This window comes from Somniosus microcephalus, chromosome 1 (genome assembly GCF_052327205.1).
Source record: "Somniosus microcephalus isolate GS21.2 chromosome 1, FLI_Smic_1.0, whole genome shotgun sequence".
Classification (NCBI taxonomy): domain Eukaryota; kingdom Metazoa; phylum Chordata; class Chondrichthyes; order Squaliformes; family Somniosidae; genus Somniosus; species Somniosus microcephalus.
This window is the reverse complement of record NC_140987.1, coordinates 131,861,532-131,880,295: the sequence shown is the minus strand read 5'-3', so window position 1 is coordinate 131,880,295 and position 18,764 is coordinate 131,861,532. Positions and strand designations below refer to the sequence as shown.

At 45.2% G+C, this 18,764-nt stretch overlaps 1 protein-coding gene across 14 annotated transcripts in view; it reads left to right on the top strand.

Moving 5' to 3' along the window:
* LOC147124362 (transducin-like enhancer protein 4) overlaps positions 1–850 on the top strand; it is a 159,363-nt gene extending 158,513 nt beyond the window's left edge. For all 14 annotated transcript variants that reach the window (XM_085985664.1, XM_085985619.1, XM_085985609.1 and 11 more), the window contains one exon: positions 598–850. The gene's annotated coding sequence lies outside the window, so the exon portion shown is untranslated. The remainder of the gene's footprint in view (positions 1–597) is intronic.
* The last annotated feature ends 17,914 nt before the right edge of the window (positions 851–18,764 follow it).

The window sequence follows — 18,764 nt, the reverse complement described above, 5'->3', positions numbered from 1 at the left end:
CTCTCTCCATGTTAAACTTCTCGGCTTACTGTCCAAAGGAAACCAGCCATGCTTCTCAGTAAGATGCATAAGATGTGGGAATCTGATTTGGGTGTCTAGGGCTTCTTGGCCTTTTTGGTGAATCAACTGACTTCCAGGAAGTTGTCCAGCACATTGACGATTATACTTTTTAAGGTTGTGACTAAATCCCTCTTTACATTTATTATATTGATTCTTATCTGCCTATAATCTTGGATTACTAATTTTTTTTTTTTTTAGATAAATATGATGTGCCCGTTAACGAGGTGGTTCTGGGGCCACAAAGTTTTTCACCCTTGCTGTCCAGTTTTCAACTATAATCCTAAGATTTATATAGCTCCCAAGTGTTGCTGTTCTAACACAAGTGAACAAAAAGAAAAAAAATGGCTAATTAAGGAATGAGTTTCTTTGTACATGTATGTGCGTTATATACCACTGAAAGGGCCCTGTGGCCAACATGTTAGCTTTTTATCCCCTTTTCTTCACTAGAAATATTGTTATATTTAAAAGTTTCTTAAATTAAAATCAGTAGTTATGTTTTATAACTAATGGATGGACAAATACACATTTCTGTTCCAGTATGTTCGTTGGATCTTTAAAAGAACTAGTCACATGTGACTATAGCTGTTACAAAATGTGACAATAGGAGGACCGAAGTGTAAAAATGCTGCAGGACTGCACTGGATATTCATAAGTGTACAAGAAAATAGTCACCTTTGTTTTAATTAAAGCAAAGATCTGAAACACTGGAAATGTAACCTCAATTAGTCTGTCTCTAGTGGTCTCTGTACTGTAACATAATTCTTTTAATATAACATGCTGTTTCACTGTTTTGGTCTGTGGTTATTTTTGCATTGCCTTACAGAACTGTAATATTGGTAACTATTGCCATAATGGCACTTGGAGGTATAAATTGCTAGAAGACAATATCTAAACTCTGCAGAAGTTACTGCTGGATATATTTTGCTAATGAACCTAAAATATAAATGTAAAGTTTTGCACACAAACTTGGGAGGAGAGTCTATAAATATTTACATTTTCCCATTCAAAAATACAAATACTGCTGCTATTTTGAAGCAAATGTTTGACCCAATCAGATAATTACACGATGAGCAAATTGCAATTCAGGGGAAAAAACCTTTCCATTCACTTCTGTGTAAACCAGAGCAGACTAGGCCCAATATTCCAGGGCAGTATGGGTCAAGAAATGTGTATTCTTTCTAAGAAATCACCTCGTGCATGAGAGCCCAGATAAACGGAGGCTTATTATTTTTCCTAAATCTCTAAACTAACTGAATTATACTTCTCACTACCCCTAAAAAGCAACACAGTGACCTGATGGGAACCGGTGGGACAGGTGGTTAAGGCTGTTAACAGCCTATTAACTGCCTTGCTCATCCTATTTTCATTGTGGTTTCCCATTTTCGTGCTTCTGGCTCCTGTTTCTCATCTTGTCAGAAACATGTCAACTGTAACGAGACAAATTGTTGGAGGACATGATTTTGAGTCATTGGTGCAGCACTTAAAAGCACTCCTGCAACATGGCTGACATTCAAATGCAACAACTTTGTTGTTGGAGGTTTGGGGAAAGATTTTGCAAATCTACTGACCTTGAGTGTTCAAGCTGACACCCATCGGCAGTGTAACCTGATTGGAATAATTTCAGGCCACTTCAAATGAAATCTATAGCAACGGGATGGGAACCATTTATATCCTCTCACCCTGGTTGTCAGATTTGGAGGAAGAGCAGCTGTGGCAGCACCATAACACCAGCACCAGGAGTGCCAACCTCCTCCTCCTCACCCACCTGATCATGCACAGGGTGCAGGGCTTCAGTGCAGGGCTGCACTTCGCCACAGGAGATACCCCCAACACAGGGTTTACAGGCAGAGGATCAGCTTCCTCAGCATAACTGAGTAGCAGTGCCAAAGGAGGCCAAGAGACGTAGTCACTGATATCTGTGCAATGCTGCACCAGTACCTGGAGCCCAGAGGAGCGTGTGGACACTCTTTACCAGTCGCTGTCAAAGTCATCACCGCACTCAACTTTTTTTTAACTTCGGGCTCCTTCCAGGGATCCGCTGCAGACATCAGCGGCATCTCCCAGTCGGCCGCACACATTTGCCTTATGCAGATCACTGATGTCTTCTTTGCAAAGGTGCACAATTACATCCACTCCGAATGGCCCAAGTGTGACGGTGCGTGCATTTGGCTTTGCCAATATAGCAGGCTTGCCAATGGTGCAGGGTGTCATAAACTGCACACGTAACCATTAGGGCCCCCTATCGCAACCCAGCTGTACTTGTTAACTGCAAGGGATTCCACTCCCTGAACATCCAGCTGGTGTGTAACCACAGGAAGATCATCATGCATGTTTGCGCAAAGTACCCTGGCAGTTGTCATGACTCCTTCATCCTGCGCCAGTCTACTGTGCCTCAATTCTTCCATCCGTCAAACCAACTTTCAGGATGGCATCTTGCTGACAACAGCTATCCCTTGAAAAAGTGACTTATGACACCGATGAGGAGGCCATCGAATGATGCTGAGGAGCGGTACAATGTGAATCACTTATCCACCAGAAGCATCAGCGAGCAAACCATCAGCTTGCTCAAAATGCGCTTCCGATGCCTAGACAGATATGGAGGAGACTTACAGGATGCACCTGCCAGGCTGTCCAGAATCGTCGTGCTCTGCTGTGCCCTGCACAACATCGCACAGCAGCGCGGCTTAGTGCTGTCGGATGAACAAGTGGCTCAACATAGTCGAAGAGGATAAGGAGGAGGACGGGGAGCGACGCCTTGCGGGACCAGATGTGGCCAATCCAGCAGCAGATGACCATATTGCTGGCCGTCAGGCAAGGAATGCACTCATCCATGCCAGATTTGCATAAGCTTACGCTTCAACCACAGGTGGCTGGCACATGGAGATGAATATAAGTCCGACATTCTCAAAACCCCAGGCATCATCTGTCCAATAAACGGTGGTTTGCGCTCAGTCACCACCAACATTCTACATGGAATTCTCCCTGAGCCCTCACTCTTGAACTTGCATTTCCCAGAACACAGAGGCCACACTTTAGGTGATCTCAGCAGATCATTAAACCTTTTTCCACACTGAACCCATGTGCGTCTGCACACAGACCTCAAACTCACTTCCTCAGCAATTTGCAGCCAAGCTGCCTTGGCTTGCTGAGGAGGCCACCTTCTTCCATTTCCAGGGAAGACGACCTCCTGACATCCTCTAACTCCCTCAACAAAAGCACGGAGAGAGCCCTCATTGAACCTGGGTGCAGCCTTAGATTTTGGGGCTGCCATTCCTGCAGCCTTTAAGAGAAAAAACCTAATGCTTTTGCAAAAGGGACATGGCCCCTTTAAATTTTTACTCAAACAACACAACATCAGAGGCGAGAATCTGACCTCCAAGCAATTGCCTGGAGGGGCCCGCACATTGGCCGTAACGAGGCCAATCAAGGTAAAATAATAACTGCTGGGCAGCGACATCCAGGAGCGGGTCCGCAGGGGACTTGCCCTCAACTCGGCTCCATTAATAAAATTGCGGCCGGAGTTTCAAACATCTAGTTAATAAACTTTTCCTGCACCTGATGACCAAGATTGATTTGTTTGTTGAATTTTGTCTGTTTTGTTTCATCCTCCCCCAATCTCAGTATTTGTTAATAATCAATAATTCCTTATTGGTCACATTTTAGAGCTCCAGTAAAAGCTGAGGCTAGTTTTGGAGTGGGCCTGATGCAAATGGATCTTCTCCCCGACATCACTCCAGTCCCTCTGCTCCACTCAGTGCAGTTGATTTTATCTTCTGGGGGGCCGCTCACTCATGCCGACAGCAAGGAAGGCCGGAGCCATTTTGAGGACTGGGCCTCATTGAAATAGGTGTCATGATGTGGTTCACCAGATTCAGGACAACACACTCAGGCAGCAAGATGCCTGGAGGGGTTTATGATCGTGGGGGTGGGGAAGGTCTGGTGGCAGCTGTCCAGCGGCCATTTTTGTGGGGCCCGGAGGATCACTCCCTCTGGCCCCTGAAAGATAATATAAAACTTATCTTTCTTCGGCCTTTTCAGGTGTATCACCAGTGAAACTGGTCGGAGTGCGCACAGTTCTGTCCTAAAATGGTAATCAGGGCCCTATGCACATCATCGGACCCCAGCTTGCATATTAAAAGGTGCTTACTACCTGAAACAAGCAGGCACTTTGGCTGCCTAGTGCTATGCCCCTAAACAAAATGGTATTGGGCATAACGTTGATGTCAATGGGGCGGTAATTTTACTGATCCCATTTTGAGGCTATTATTGCTCCATTATCACCAATTTCAGCAAGTTAAAATCAACTCTACTCATGTATATCAACAAGTCATTAAATCTAAAATTTTATTTCGGACTCTGTATAAGAAAATATTTGAAAATAAAATTAAATACATGGTTTTCGATAGGTGAGCACAGATGTAGAATGTATGGCACAAAAACTTCCTCTTGACTGTTTTCTAAGAATTGGTGACCTCTTCATTTGTTTGGAATTGAGAAAACAAACTTAGATTTTCTCCACATAGAGCAGCTGCACAGAGTGACTAGACATCCCATAAATTCTGGGAACTTGTTTGGCTCACATTTCTACTCATGATGGGCCTTTAATCGTACTGTATCAAGACTGACTGGAATATAGAGCAGCTTGTTTTTGTGAATAGCAAAAAGGGAAAATATGCCCAGCTGTTTGGAGTTGATGACCCTTATTCTGGCTGAATGTAGATAAAAATGAATGTTTTACATATAATTGTCATAATCAGAGGGAATTGTCAGGAGGTGAATGGCCCTAGACACTGAAGTTGCCCCATATTATGGGTATGGGAGCTTCTGCACGCAGTAATGGCATAACTAACATACAGCAGGCCGGTAATGGCAGTGAGTAGAAGTACATCACTCATATTTTGGATAGATTTGCTTTAAGACTCGGACTTCAGGACTTCAATGCATCCAAGTCATGTATTCCATTGTCCTGACATTGGTTTACACAGTTAACTTTGTATCCCCTTCTTCCCTCCCCTCTTCCATTCGTTAGAAAGGCAAAAAAGACTTTTACATTTTATATCCGCTCTGAAATTTTTAATGTCTATCAATGCATGGCCACTTATCTAGGCTTTTGTCTGAGGAAGATCAGATGAAGGTCTTTATATAGACATTTTATAGAAACATTCCAAAATGTCTGAAATTTACGATGACCAATTTCAGAATTTGTATTCATCTTAGAATATAATAACTAATTCTTGACCCCATGGTGAAAGGACTGATATTGGAGGAAAAAGAGGAATTGCGTAATGGAATCTCCCAAAGAATCCGGTTCATACATCACTCTCTTGGTGCCACAATAACAATGCTAAATTCAAAGAAATTTTGATGAAATACAAGCAATAGGGTTAAAAGTTAAACTCAGTTAAATTTACAATGTAGCTTCATGACAGAACTGTGAGCTAAAGATTCCTCGGAGACTGATACATTTTAGGGAGTGGAAAGATAAGAACATCTACTTGTGGGGGAAACATTTATATCCAGTCATTTGGGATGTTACAGTATTTTTAAAAATTTGCCACCTGTTTTTAAAAATAGACACCTAAATGACTGCAGTGGAAGTAATACTTTGTATCTCTGAACTTGAATTTGGGCCTTCCTGGGGAATTGCAGGGGGGCATCTTTTACCTGGTTTACGGTAATTTGCCTTCCTTTACCTGGTTTACAGTAATTTACCTGGTCAGGCAGCCTTTTTGTTTCACAGACAGACCAATACCAATCAGCGGTTTCGAATCGCTAAACCCACCCTTCCAGTTCTGACTGGAGGAACTTATAATTAATGATATTAAAAACGGACAAATGATCTAGATGTAAGAAAGTCAAACTTTATTAAAACTAAGAAACGATTTTAGTACAACAGTTAAAATTGTTTAACAGGGGAAGGCAGACAGCAAAAATGAGGGATAAATGGCTACAATGTTAACCTCACAATCTTAGCAACATTTCCCTTAAATTACCACCCCTTTACTTCTCACTAGGTTGCCTTGTTGAGGAGTCAGAAACCTGCTCACCTGTGGTTCAAGGAATAAGAGAGCGATATGCTTCTGAGAAGCTATCTTTATATCCTGGGAGCTCCTGCTGTTTTGGCGCTGAAAAGGTTTTTGTGCAAATTTGTGCCAAAAAGTTCGAATACACAAGAGAAAGGCCATGATTGGCTGATTCAAACGGGCTATTTCCCAGTGGCCAAACTGCTCCCATTGTCTGGAATGGGTTTGGATGAATTACCCATTCTTTTAAACTGTTCCCCTTGTCTGTGAATGGGATTCGAATAAAGCTTGGAGTGGTTTGAATGTGTCTTAGTAATGGGTGATTCAAACCCATTCAATCTTAAACTGTTCCATTTCTTAGTCTAAACGATCTCTTCCATAGTTTAGGTGTGTCTCATGGTGTGTGATGGGTTTTGAATGGAGTTGGATTACTAGGTAAACAGAAGCCCTTTGTCCTGCGGTCACTGAAACCGCAGCCTAAGTGGATAATCCTTTATGTCAACATAAACAAACATCGATTGCCTCTGAAGGGAAGGGAAACCCCCTTTTTGATTGACAGAATCTGACTGCCACTGCTTCGATCCTCCCCCTTTTTCACAGACATCCACGAGCTGCTTGCAAGCCTCTTTGTCCTTGGCCATGCTTTTCTGATGGCCATTTTTAAACCCCTTTGCAATTTACCAAACTCAAGGGTACAAATGTTAATAAAATGTACTGTCTTAAAGTGTGCGAATTTTTCCACAAAGTTCCTCAATTCCGGTGTTGTCCACGTGCCGCCCAGCTCAACGCAGCCTTTCTGCGATTCTGGGTATGTTTTAAAACATTGTCCAACCCAGAGGCAATTTAAAACATGCAAAGTCTTTGTCCACGATGTAGATTAATATTTCCCAATCTTCGGGGCTGAGGGGATTTTTGCAAACCCCTACATTATCAATACACAAGGCTAGTTTTGTGTCTAGGATTAGTAGTTCAGTTGAAGTTGTATAGTGCACAATCATATTTATAATGAGACTTGGAGACGGAGCTAAGGTAATGTGGAGAGCAGAAATGCTAACACTAATTCATTCAGCTTGTTACTGTATGGAATTTGTTTCCTTCCCTGAGGAGGTATTCCTGTGCAGGACCACACAACACTACAAGTGCAGCCAGGCACTATATCACAAGAGTGTTGGAAAGAGGTGATGAAAATACCCAATCCCAGTAAGTAAATTTCCAATATCCAAGATTACTGAACTGTTGTCCCTCTGTGATAAGGGTTAACTTAAATTTTGAAGGGCTTGCACTAGCTGACGCACTCAGCTCCATGACTGGTTGAAACGTGTTGCATTGGGTTAGATGCGATGTCACTTGTATCCCAGTGTGTACAGTACTGGCACAGTTTCTGTACCTGAAGTATAATTTCTCAAATTATGTTCTTCAAACTTTTTATCATGCTTTACTGCTGCAGCTGCTGCTTTTAGTAAGACCAGGATTTAAGCAAAATAATCATAAACTTCAAAATTGTTCTTGGAGTTTGTCTCAAAATTAAATTTCTGATTGTTTAAGTATTCAAGGAAAAGCTATTCTATTGAAAATCACACCAATTCCTCTGGTGTGAAACTAGATTTATGTATATTTTGCACCTAGTGTAGCATTAAAATATCGATTTAGCACCCAGATACAATTCTGAACTCTGTCAACACCAAGTTATGTTAGAATTGGGTTAGCATTCTTTTAGCACAATAGGGACATGAGTTTCCATGTATCGAATACAATTTCTAGCGATATTAACATTCTTTCAAGGGTGCGAAATACCTATACTTCAGAAGCACCGCAGTTGTGATTGTCCTTGAAATGAAATATCAAACAGTTGCTACACATGGCCTGGTGTGATTTATTCTGCTGGCATGGGTTTCCCAGAATGCTTTGCACACTCTACTGTTAAGTTGTATTTCACACTTGTTATAATTGATTTTACTTCCACTGATGTGAAATACTTTAATCCTTTTCAGTTTCATGGTCTCCAGTCTTTTCTATTTTTGCTACTGCCACCTAATCACCAATATTTTTATACTGCTAAAATATTTAGGAACCTAGTGCAAATTTGTATAGCAGTGCCAAAGTACAAATCTTATTTAACAGGAATATCAGCATTTTCCAGGAATGTTTCAGGACAGATCTATGTGTGTTTATAGCATCACCGTCATGGACACAAGTGCCTGAGAATAAATGCAATGCATATCAACTTATTTTATAAAGCACTAGTGGATCTCCTGTGTTGTTGCTCCTGGTGAATTGGAGGCAAGGCTCGGGTAAGTTTGGGATTTTTTTTGTGATAAATTTTATTTTTGGGTATGTGGTGTGGTGGGTAAGGAACTGACCTTTTTATTGGAATGGTTGAGTAGATTTTTTTGGTAGAATGTGATTAGAGCAAAAATGAAATTGGGAGAAAAATTTTGTGCAGAATAATTGGTGAATAACTGAAGTAAAAACTGAATTTGATCAACAAGAAGACATTACCTGATGAGGAAACAAACTGACAAATACAATGGCTGTCTATGCTGTGACCAATGCCTGGGCTTGTCTTAAGTAGGGCCAGGTATGGGCGGAGCCGACACACCCAATGGGGAGAAAGGGGGCGGTGCACTATATACAATACAAGGTAAAAACACAGGAGCAGGCAATACAAACACAGGAGCAGGCAATACAATATATGTAGTTAAATACAGAGTCTGATGAATGACATATTTCATCACATTCGCCCCTTCTACAGATTTAGTCTGTCCGGGGGTGTGATAGTCCTCTGTGACCGACGTAACGGTTGCGGTGCCGTGGGTGCCGGCTGGGTGTCCCAGGTGACCTCCTGGGTCTCTGCCGGGGGCGCCACCGGGGTTGTTGAAGGAGTAGGTGGTGGGGGTACCGTTAGCTGGTGGTCTTCCGGGGGTGATGAAAGAATAGTGGGTGGAGTGGGTGGGTAATAGTTGTTGTCATTGTTGCTGTTGTCGTTGTTGCTGTTGTTACCGGCTGGGGCGAGGTCTTTTATGGACACAGTGTCCTCCCGTCCGTCGGCGTGCCGGACATACGCATATTGTGGGTTGGCGTGGAGCAGGTGCACTGGCTCCACGAGAGGGTCCGTCTTGTGGCCCCTCACATGCTTCCGCAAAAGTACCAGACCTGGGGTGGAGGGCCGTGACGGTATCGATACGCCTGAGGTGGATTTCCGGGGAAACACAAACATTAGCTCATGAGGCGTGGCATTAGTGGCAGTACACAATAGTGACCGTATTGAGTGGAGCACATCTGGGAGGACTTCCTGCCAGCGGGAGATAGGGAGGCCCTTGGTCCTTAGAGTTAGAGTGACTGCCCTCCATACTGTCCCGTTCTCTCGCTCCACCTGACCATTACCCCGGGGGTTGTATCTGGTGGTACGGCTCGTGGCAATCCCCTTGGACAGCACGTACTGGCGTAGCTCTTCACTCATGAAGGACGCCCCCCTATCCGTGTGGATAGAGCTTGGCATACCGAACAGGCAGAACAGGCTGTTGAGGCATTTAATGACCGTGGCGCTGGTCATGTCTGGGCAGGGGAAGGCGAATGGGAAATGGGAGTATTCGTCCACAATGTTCAGGAAGTAAACATTGCGGTCGACGGACGGGAGGGAGCCCTTGAAATCTAAGCTAAGCCGCTCAAAGGGCTGTGTAGCTTTGATTAGGTGGGCTCTATCAGGGCGGTAGAACCGAGGCTTGCACTCAGCGCAAGTGCGGCAGTTCCTGGTCAGAGACCGAACTTCCTCAATCGAGTAGGGTAAGTTGCGGGACTTTATGAAGTGGAACAGCCGTGTGACCCCTGGGTGGCAGAGGTCGTTGTGGAGGGTCTGTAGCCGATCCCCGGTGGCGTTGGCACACATCCCTTGTGAGAGGGCGTCGGGGGATTCGTTAAGGGCCCTCGGCCGGTATATGATGTCGTACTCAAAGGTGTAGAGCTCGATCCGCCACCTAAGAATCTTATCATTTTTAATCTTCCCCCTCTGTTTATTATTGAGCATAAATGCTACCGACCGCTGGTCGGTAAGTAGGGTGAAGCGTTTGCCGGCTAGGTAGTGGCGCCAGTGGCGCACTGCCTCCACGATGGCTTGGGCCTCCTTTTCCACGCAGGAGTGTCTGATCTCGGGCCCCTTGAGGGTCCTCGAGAAGAAAGCTACGGGCCGCCCCGCCTGGTTGAGGGTGGCCGCCAAGGCAAAGTCAGACGCATCACTTTCCACTTGAAAGGGAGTGTTCTCGTCCACTGCCTGTAGCGTGGCCCGCTCAATATCCTGCTTAATGCTTTTGAAGGCAGCATAAGCCTCAGCAGAGAGCGGGAAAGAGGATGCTTTCAAGAGGGGGCGGGCTTTATCGGAGTACTTAGGGACCCATTGGGCATAATACGAGAATAACCCCAGGCACCTTTTCAGGGCTTTGGGAGTGTTGGGCAGGGGCAGCTCCCGTAGGGGGCGCAATCGGTTGGGGTCTGGTCCGATTTCCCCATTCTCCACCACGCTGCCTAGTATGCAGAGGCGCGTGGTGTTGAAAACGCACTTGTCCTCGTTGTAAGTGAGGTTGAGTTTTTGTGCGGTTTTCAGAAACCTCGCGAGGTTTGAGTCGTGGTCCTGTTGGTTGTGGCCGCAGATGGTGACGTTGTCGAGATAGGGGAAGGTTGCCTGCAAGTGGTGGTCATCGACCATGCGGTCCATCTCCCTCTGAAAGACCGAGACCCCATTCGTCACCCCAAAGGGGACTCTGAGGAACTGGTAGAGGCGTCCGTTTGCCTCGAAGGCGGTGTACGAACGGTCCTCTGGTCTGATGGGGAGCTGGTGGTACGCTGACTTGAGGTCGATAGTGGAGAACACCCGGTATTGGGCAATTTGGTTCACCATCTCGGATATGCGGGGTAGCGGGTAAGCGTCTAGTTGGGTATAGATGTTGACTGTTTGACTAGTCAATCACCGTCCGCTTCTTCTCGCTACCCCTCACCACCACCACTTGGGCGCGCCACGGGCTGTTGCTGCGTTCAATAATGCGCTCCCTCAGGAGCCTGTCTACCTCGGTCACGATAAACCGCCTGTCCTCCCAGCTGTATCTCCTGCTTTTGGTCGCTATTGGCCAGCAGTTAGGGGTAAGGTTCGCGAATAGCGAAGGTGGCTTTACCTTCAGGGTAGCCAGACCGCACACTGTGAGGGGCGGCTGGGACCAACCGAAATTGAGCGTAATGCTTTGGTGGTGGCACTGAAAATCCAGGCCCAAGATCACGCTCACACATAAATCCCTCATAATTAACAGTTTAAAATTATTATATACAGTGCCTTTAACGGACAATTGTACCGCGCAGTAACCCGCAATAGTCGATATCTGGGTTTTGTCGGCCATAGAGATCGTGCCCTGAGTAGGGACTATAGTTAGAGAGAGTCATTGTACCAGACCAGGGTGAATGAAGCTCTCCGTGCTCCCGCTGTCAATTAAACATTTAACCTTGCACCCGTTTACCTCGATGTCCACCATCGATTTGGATAGTGGGTGCGGTCTGGACTGGTCCACTGTGATCGACGCCACTGTAGGGCCCTGATCGGGACAAGCTGGTGGGCCACACGAGGCCGGGTAAGATGGCGTCCACGATGTCTGCTCACGAGATGGCGGACCCCACGAGGTCGGACAAGATGGCGTCCAAGATGGTCGCTCCCACGGCGCGCACGCGGCGGTGGTGGGTTTGCCTGCGGGGTTCCCTCTGCACACCTTCCCAAAGTGCCCCTTCTTACCGCACTTACAGCAGGTGGTGCCTTTCGCCGGGCACAGGTTCCTGGTGTGCTTCGGCTGCCCGCAGAAGTAGCATTTGGGGCCCCGATGCATCGCAGTAGTTGTAGGACTTCTGGGGGGAGAGCAGGGCCCCGACGGTGTTGGGCTACCGGGCGGGGAAGATGTCTTCCAACATGGTGGCGCCCTTGGTGCGTATGAGGCGGCGTGGGCCACGCGGCCTGAAGAGTAGGAGTCAGAGTTCTTCTGAGCCACATCCAGCGATCACGCTGTGTCCAGTGTCTGTGTCAGATCTAGGCCCATTTTCTCTAGCAGTCTCTGCTGGATGTAATTAGAGCTAAGGCCTGCGATAAAGGCATCCCGAATAAGCTCGTCTGTGTATACTGTGGCCTTCACGTCTTTGCATTTGCAGTCTTTGCCAAGCACTTTTAGGGTGACTAGAAAGTCCTCTAGCGACTCTCTGGGTCGCTGTGTGCAGGTAGCAAGCAGATGCCTGGCGTACACCTCGTTGGTAGGCCGCTGATAGTGGGCCTTTAGAATGTTGCAGGCATCCAGGTAGGTGGCGGCGTCTTGGATGAGTGGAAAAACCCGGTGGCTTACCCGATTCTGCAGGATCCCGAGTTTCACATCTCCGGTGGCTTTAGAGGCTGTGACGGCTTTGGAGTTGGCCATAAAAAATTCCAAGCACTGGAACCAGTGTCCAAACCGTGCCGATGCATCCGAAGCATGCGGGTCCAAATCCAAGCGTTCCGGTTTCAAAAGTTGATCCATCGTTGAAAGTTTGCTAATAAAATTGAAGCGCCTCAATAACTTCAAGGCTCAAAGTTAACTGAATAAAACAAGGCTTTTATTAGCAAAGAAAGATGCCTGTGTCTCCACCTAGCATTCTGCTGTTCTGCTGCAAGACAAGCCTGGGCTTGTCTTAAGTTGGGCCAGGTATGGGCGGAGCCGACACACCCAATGGGGAGAAAGGGGGCGGTGCACTATATACAATACAAGGTAAAAACACAGGAGCAGGCAATACAAACACAGGAGCAGGCAATACAATATATGTAGTTAAATACAGAGTCTGATGAATGACATATTTCATCACATTATTCAGTATGTACACGGGGTTAATACTACGATTCCAAACTCCACAAGGTGGTTTCCCTTGTCTAGACCATAGTTCACCAAGCAAATATGCATGTAGTTGTGATACTGGCCTAACTATTCTTTTGGAAGTATGCGCCACAGTAATTGCTCCCAGACAGTGCCAGGAAAGGAAGATTGGCCCCCATAAGTTTAAGATCAGCACCAAAAGAACAAAGGGAGAGGCTTGGAGAAATTAGGACGGTAGTTACGATGCAAAATACCCTGCCAGAAACATAGGCCTAGAAGCTCACTTGGGCGCGGGCAGCTCGCTCGCGCCCAAAAGTTAGCGCTGGGTGGGGAGGCATTAGCGCACACCGTATATTCGTCTTCTGCGCCCCAATTCGGAAGCGGGCACTATACCAGGGTGTGCCCGCCTCCGTTTGGGGCGCTGCAACTGAATATCGGCGCGCTAGTTGCCGCAGCGCCACCCGATGCGGTGCGGCAGGCTGCGGTACTGCAGGCCTCCTCCTTCTCTTAAGGGGGAGGTGCCTGCAACGGCCGGAGCCCCGATCGCGAGTGCCGGCAAAAGAGCCCGGCACAACGGAGAAGTGCCGGGCTCCACGGAAACCAGCCGGCAATGCCACGGGGGGGGTAGAGGAGGCCGGGGAAGGAGGTGCGGGCAGGCGGCCGCCGAAAAAGCGGCCGGCCGCACCTTCAGCTTTAAAGCGCCCCACTATGGCAGCAGGACGGCCCCGTTTTCTGTTCGCTGTTTGCGCCCGCTTCGGAGAAGGCGGGCGCAAATAAATATGGGGATCGGCGCGGTTTCGGGGCGTTACGGGCCACCGCGCACACCGATGACGTCATCGGTCCCGGCGCAGCGCTAACGGCTACCGCCGCCAATACCGCTGCACTCAATTTCCGCACTACCACCCCGCCGGCGCAAAAGACCTCTTTAGGCGCTAAGTGGGCGCAAGGCCCACTGAATTTCTAGGCCATAATCTATAATGATTTTTAAAAGGGAAGTGCACAAAATGTAAAGTTTTGATGTGTATGGGGAAAGGACAAGGATATAGGATTGAGGAGATCGCTTTTTCAGTGAGTAAGTGCAAACACAATGGGCTGAATGCCCCCCTGTGTTATAAAATTCTATGATACAGGCCGATTTAGGTAAGTTAGAGGGAATGAGCCCATTTGTGGCAGATGTCTTTTAATATAGATAAGTGCAGTGTTATACATTTGGATCTGTGAAACTCCAGGCATACAGTTACAATACTGGATTACCTACTAATGGTTCTGAAACAAGAAAGGGAACTTGGCATCATGGTGGATGAATCATCAGAAACAGTGTGACAAGGCCATTGGGATATAAATAGATTCTGGGCTATATTTCCAGGATAGCACAATATAAAGCCATTATACTTTGGCTGTATGCATCTGTTTGGCTCTGTGGTAAAGAAGAAAGAACTTGAATTTATATAGTTTCTTTTACAACCTCAGTTTCTCATTGCAGTTTGCAGGGCTGTGCTGTGTACAAATTGGCTGCCATGTTTATTTACATAACAGTGACTACACTTCAAATGTAATTTTGTTGGCTGTGGAGCACTTTGGGACATTCTGAGGATGTGAAAGGCACCATATAAATGCAAGATCTCACTTCTATCATCATCATCTTTGTAAAAACCTATGCAAAATATTTAGTAAATATCTCCACCACATCTTTAACTCCTTCACAATTAGACTCTCTCCATCATCCTGAATGATCCTATGCTCTCTAACTATTTTACTTTTTATACACTTAAGAAACCCCTTACTATTTCCTATTATATTGTCTGCTTGTCTTTTTTCATATTCCCTTATAATCTCCCTTTTCACCTCCCTACTACACTATCCATATTCTACATGATCATCTTTAATATTGTTAGCTGCCCTTTTAAATTTCAGTTTAGGTTTAATCTCTCTTTACCTGTGGAACTCTATATTTTGGTGCAACCCATTTTTGCCTTATAGGAAAGAAAGGATTAGCATTTTTAAAGCACCTTTCATGACCTTGGGTTGTCCCGAAGTGCTTCACAGCCAATTAAGTACTTTAGAGGTATAGTCACTGTTGTAATGTAAGCTAATTTGCACGTAACAAGGTCTGTCTCTATTGGGAGCTATCCAAATTGGAACTTAGGCTGTTAAATCAGAGAAATCCCCGGCCTATATTCAAGAGCAGATACCAGCCACTGATTATAAATTATGAAGAAAATAAGGGAGTTGAATTTCCTCATTGGTTCTCCTGAACTTCCACTGCAATGTAAGTGGGAGATCACTGGGCACCTCAGAGAAAAGGTATAAATAACAACAATTTACATTTATAGTGCCATTAACACAATTTCTCTGGGGTTTCTGCCAATCTGCCACTAAAGTTAGCGTACAAATTCCAGAGAAACACAGCAGAAATTTCAGGCGAAGGTCTCAAAAGAAGGGATAACTAGAAAAGCAGCTTGGACCATAATGCAGTTTACAAGTCACAAAGATTGTAGTTGTAGAGGATTCTTTGTTTGGAATGTGTGTCATATAGACAATGCCTACAGGATGGTGGGCTGCCTATCTGGTGCCAGAACAATACATATTGAGGAAAGGTTAGAAGTGATACTGAAACGGGAGTATAGGATGCAGTGATGGTAGTACACACAGGGTAAGTGACATGGGGACAAATAATATAGGTGCCTTAAAAGTTAAAAGGGAGAAGAGGGAAACCCTATCCCAGATGAGACAGATCCTGGGGGAGAAGGTAATCAACAGGTGGGCTACAAATATCCAAAGGGGCATACATGAACTGGAAACCAGGAATATGCAGACATTGGGGAACTTTAAAGGCGGTAATTCTGCATTAAGATGTATACAGATAAATACTAGTAGCAATAGTAATAAGATGCCACAAATGGTATGAGTTATGAGGAAAGAGTGGCAATACTTGGGCTCTTCACCCTTGAAAGGGAGGATCTGAGAGGCAATCTTAGAGGTATACAAGCTTGTTAAGGGAATGGAACAGGTAAATCAAGAATGTTATGTTAAAGTAAATTGTGATAGTAGCACAAGGGGACATAGGTTCAAAATAGTAAAAGACAATTTAAAACTGATACCAGGAAATTCTTCTTTGCACAACAATAATGCTTCTAGCATTCATTTGTATACATCTTAATATAGATTTACCACCTTTTAAAGTTTGCAGGTACAGCAAGTAATTAGGAAGGCAAATGATATGTTAGCCTTTATTGCAAGGGGGTTGGAATATAAGAGTAAGGAAGTCTTGCTGCAATTATATAGGGCTTTAGTGGGACCACATCTGGAGTACTGTGTGCAGTTTTGGTCTCCTTACCTAAGGAAGGATATACTTGCCTTAGGGGGGTGCAACAAAGGTTCACTAGATTGATTCCTGGGATGAGCTAGATTGATTCCTGGAACGAGAGGGCTGTCCTATGAGAAGAGATTGAGTAGAATGGGCCTATATTCTCTGGAGTTTAGAAGAATGAGATGTGATCTCATAGAAACATATGAACTTTTTAGAGGGCTTGACAGGATAGATACTAAGTGACTGTTTCCCTGGGCTGGAGAGTCTAGAACTAGGGGGTCATGGTCTCAAGATAAGGGGTCAGCCATTTAGGACTGAGATGAGAAATTTCTTCACTCAGAGGGTTTTGAATCTTTGGAATTCTCTACTCCAGAGGGCTGTGGATGCTCAGTCGATGAGCATATTCAAGGTTGAGATAGATAGATTTTTGGGCACTAAGAGAATCAAGGACTATAGGGCAGGGAAAGTAGATTTGATGTAGAGGTTCAGCCATGATCTTATTGAATGGCAGAGCAGGTTTGAGGGGCCACATGGCCTATTCCTGCTCCTATTTCTTATTTTCTTAACTTGTATTTATAGAGCACCTTTAATGTAGTAAAACATCCCATGGTGCGATTATTAAACAAAATTTGACACCAAGCAATGTAAGGAGATATTAGGACAGGTGAGAGGTAGGTTTTAAGGAGAGCTTTAAAGGAGGAGGGAGAGGCGGAGAGATTTAGGGAGGAAATTCCAGAGCTTAGGGCCTAGGTAGCTGAAGGCACGGCCACCAATGGTGGAGCAAAGAAAATTGGGATGCGCAAGAGGCCAGAATTGAAGATGCGCAGAGATCTCGGATGCTTGTGATCAACAAATGGAATGGAGCCCTGGATAGAGTAGTGCAAGCAAAAGGCTGCAAGCAAAAGGCTGCAAACATTTTAAGAAGCATTCAGATGCTACAATGAGAGGATTATAAGGTGCTTCTGGATGGATGAATTATGATGGGCTCAATCAAAATGCCTGCCTTCATCTATAATTACCTTGTAATCTTATACTGAGCATACAGATGCATCTTCTGGCTGATGCCTCCAAATTTCCTCCAGGCCTGAGGTATAACAGGAAATTAAGGCAGGGACAGGAAATCGGGTGGGAAGTAGTCCCTGCCCTAAAGAGAAAAATATGGGAATTTCCCACTGGGGGCTGGGTGGATGAAAAATCCGTCCACCCCTTTGAAGGTGTGACGTTAAGAGGGACATGGGACAGTGGGATGGTGTCACACATCAGAATTGTGCTGGTCCCATCCGTTTTGTCCAAGAATCTTGACCGCTGGCAAGATACTAGTATCCAGGTCAATGGAGGAGCATAGGTAAGGACTGCAGTGGTGTTCCAGGCCATGACTGTGGCCAGGAACAAATCAGAAGACTACAGACAGCCACAATGAAATCAGCCCTCTTATAGAGGTAGCCAATTTCCACAGATTTAGCCATTTTAAACTGAGCTGCCCTGCATACTCAAAGCACTGCATTATGCAGCCCCTTCTAGAGAGTGTTCACAATGTGCCCATGCTGGGGAGCAGGAATGGGGCGGGGCATAGGAGAGACGAACTAGGATATATGAAAGGTTTGTTCCCAGATTGTAAGATGCATGGGTTTTGTGCCCAGCTAGGTGAATATGGCAGTGTGGATTTCCGCTATGGGAGCAGAGAATGGCTAGAGTAGAGCAAAAGATAACCATGGGCCTATCAATGAAGGATTCAGAAAATGCTGGAAATACTCAGCAGGTCAGGCAGCAGCTGTAGAGAGAGAAACAGAGTCAATGTTTCAGGTCGATGACATTTCATCAGAACTGGAAAATGTTATAGGTTTTAAGCAAGTACAGAACCAGGGAAAGGGGGAGGGGAGGAAGGAACAAAAGGGAAGGTTTGTGATAGGCAGGAGTAATTTATGGTGCAAGACAAAAGGGGGTGGGGGTGGGGGGGAATGGGACAAGGAAACAAACAAAAGATGGGTCTAGAGGAGCTGTAAATGGCAACAGCAGAATTATTACCAGCACCTGCTGTCTGGAAAAATGGGAGCAGTGGTTATGATCTGAAATTGTTGAACTCCGTGTTGAGTCCAGAAGATGAGGTGCTGTTCCTCGAGCTTCCGTTGATAGCAGTAGCAGCAATTAGGCTAAGGCATGAGCCAGTTGGGTTGAGAAATCGGAGATGATTGATGACCAAGGCTAAAAAATATGTATTAAGACAAGTGGAGCAAGGGGGATCCAGTCTTGAATTTGGTTCTTGGTATCAAGGATATTGTTGTAAAGTGAGAAATTACAATTTGCCATTGTTTCTTAACATTAGGAGAGTGCCATGTTTACTGTATCACCAAGGATATCAATTTAGTGATACCACATCCAGAAATAATTTAGAGTAAATTATATGAACATACTACATACAATATGTAATATAAATATTGTTCATTGCATGCAATTTTGAATATGGTATCTAACAGATACATTTCTTATTTCAGAACATGAAAATAATAC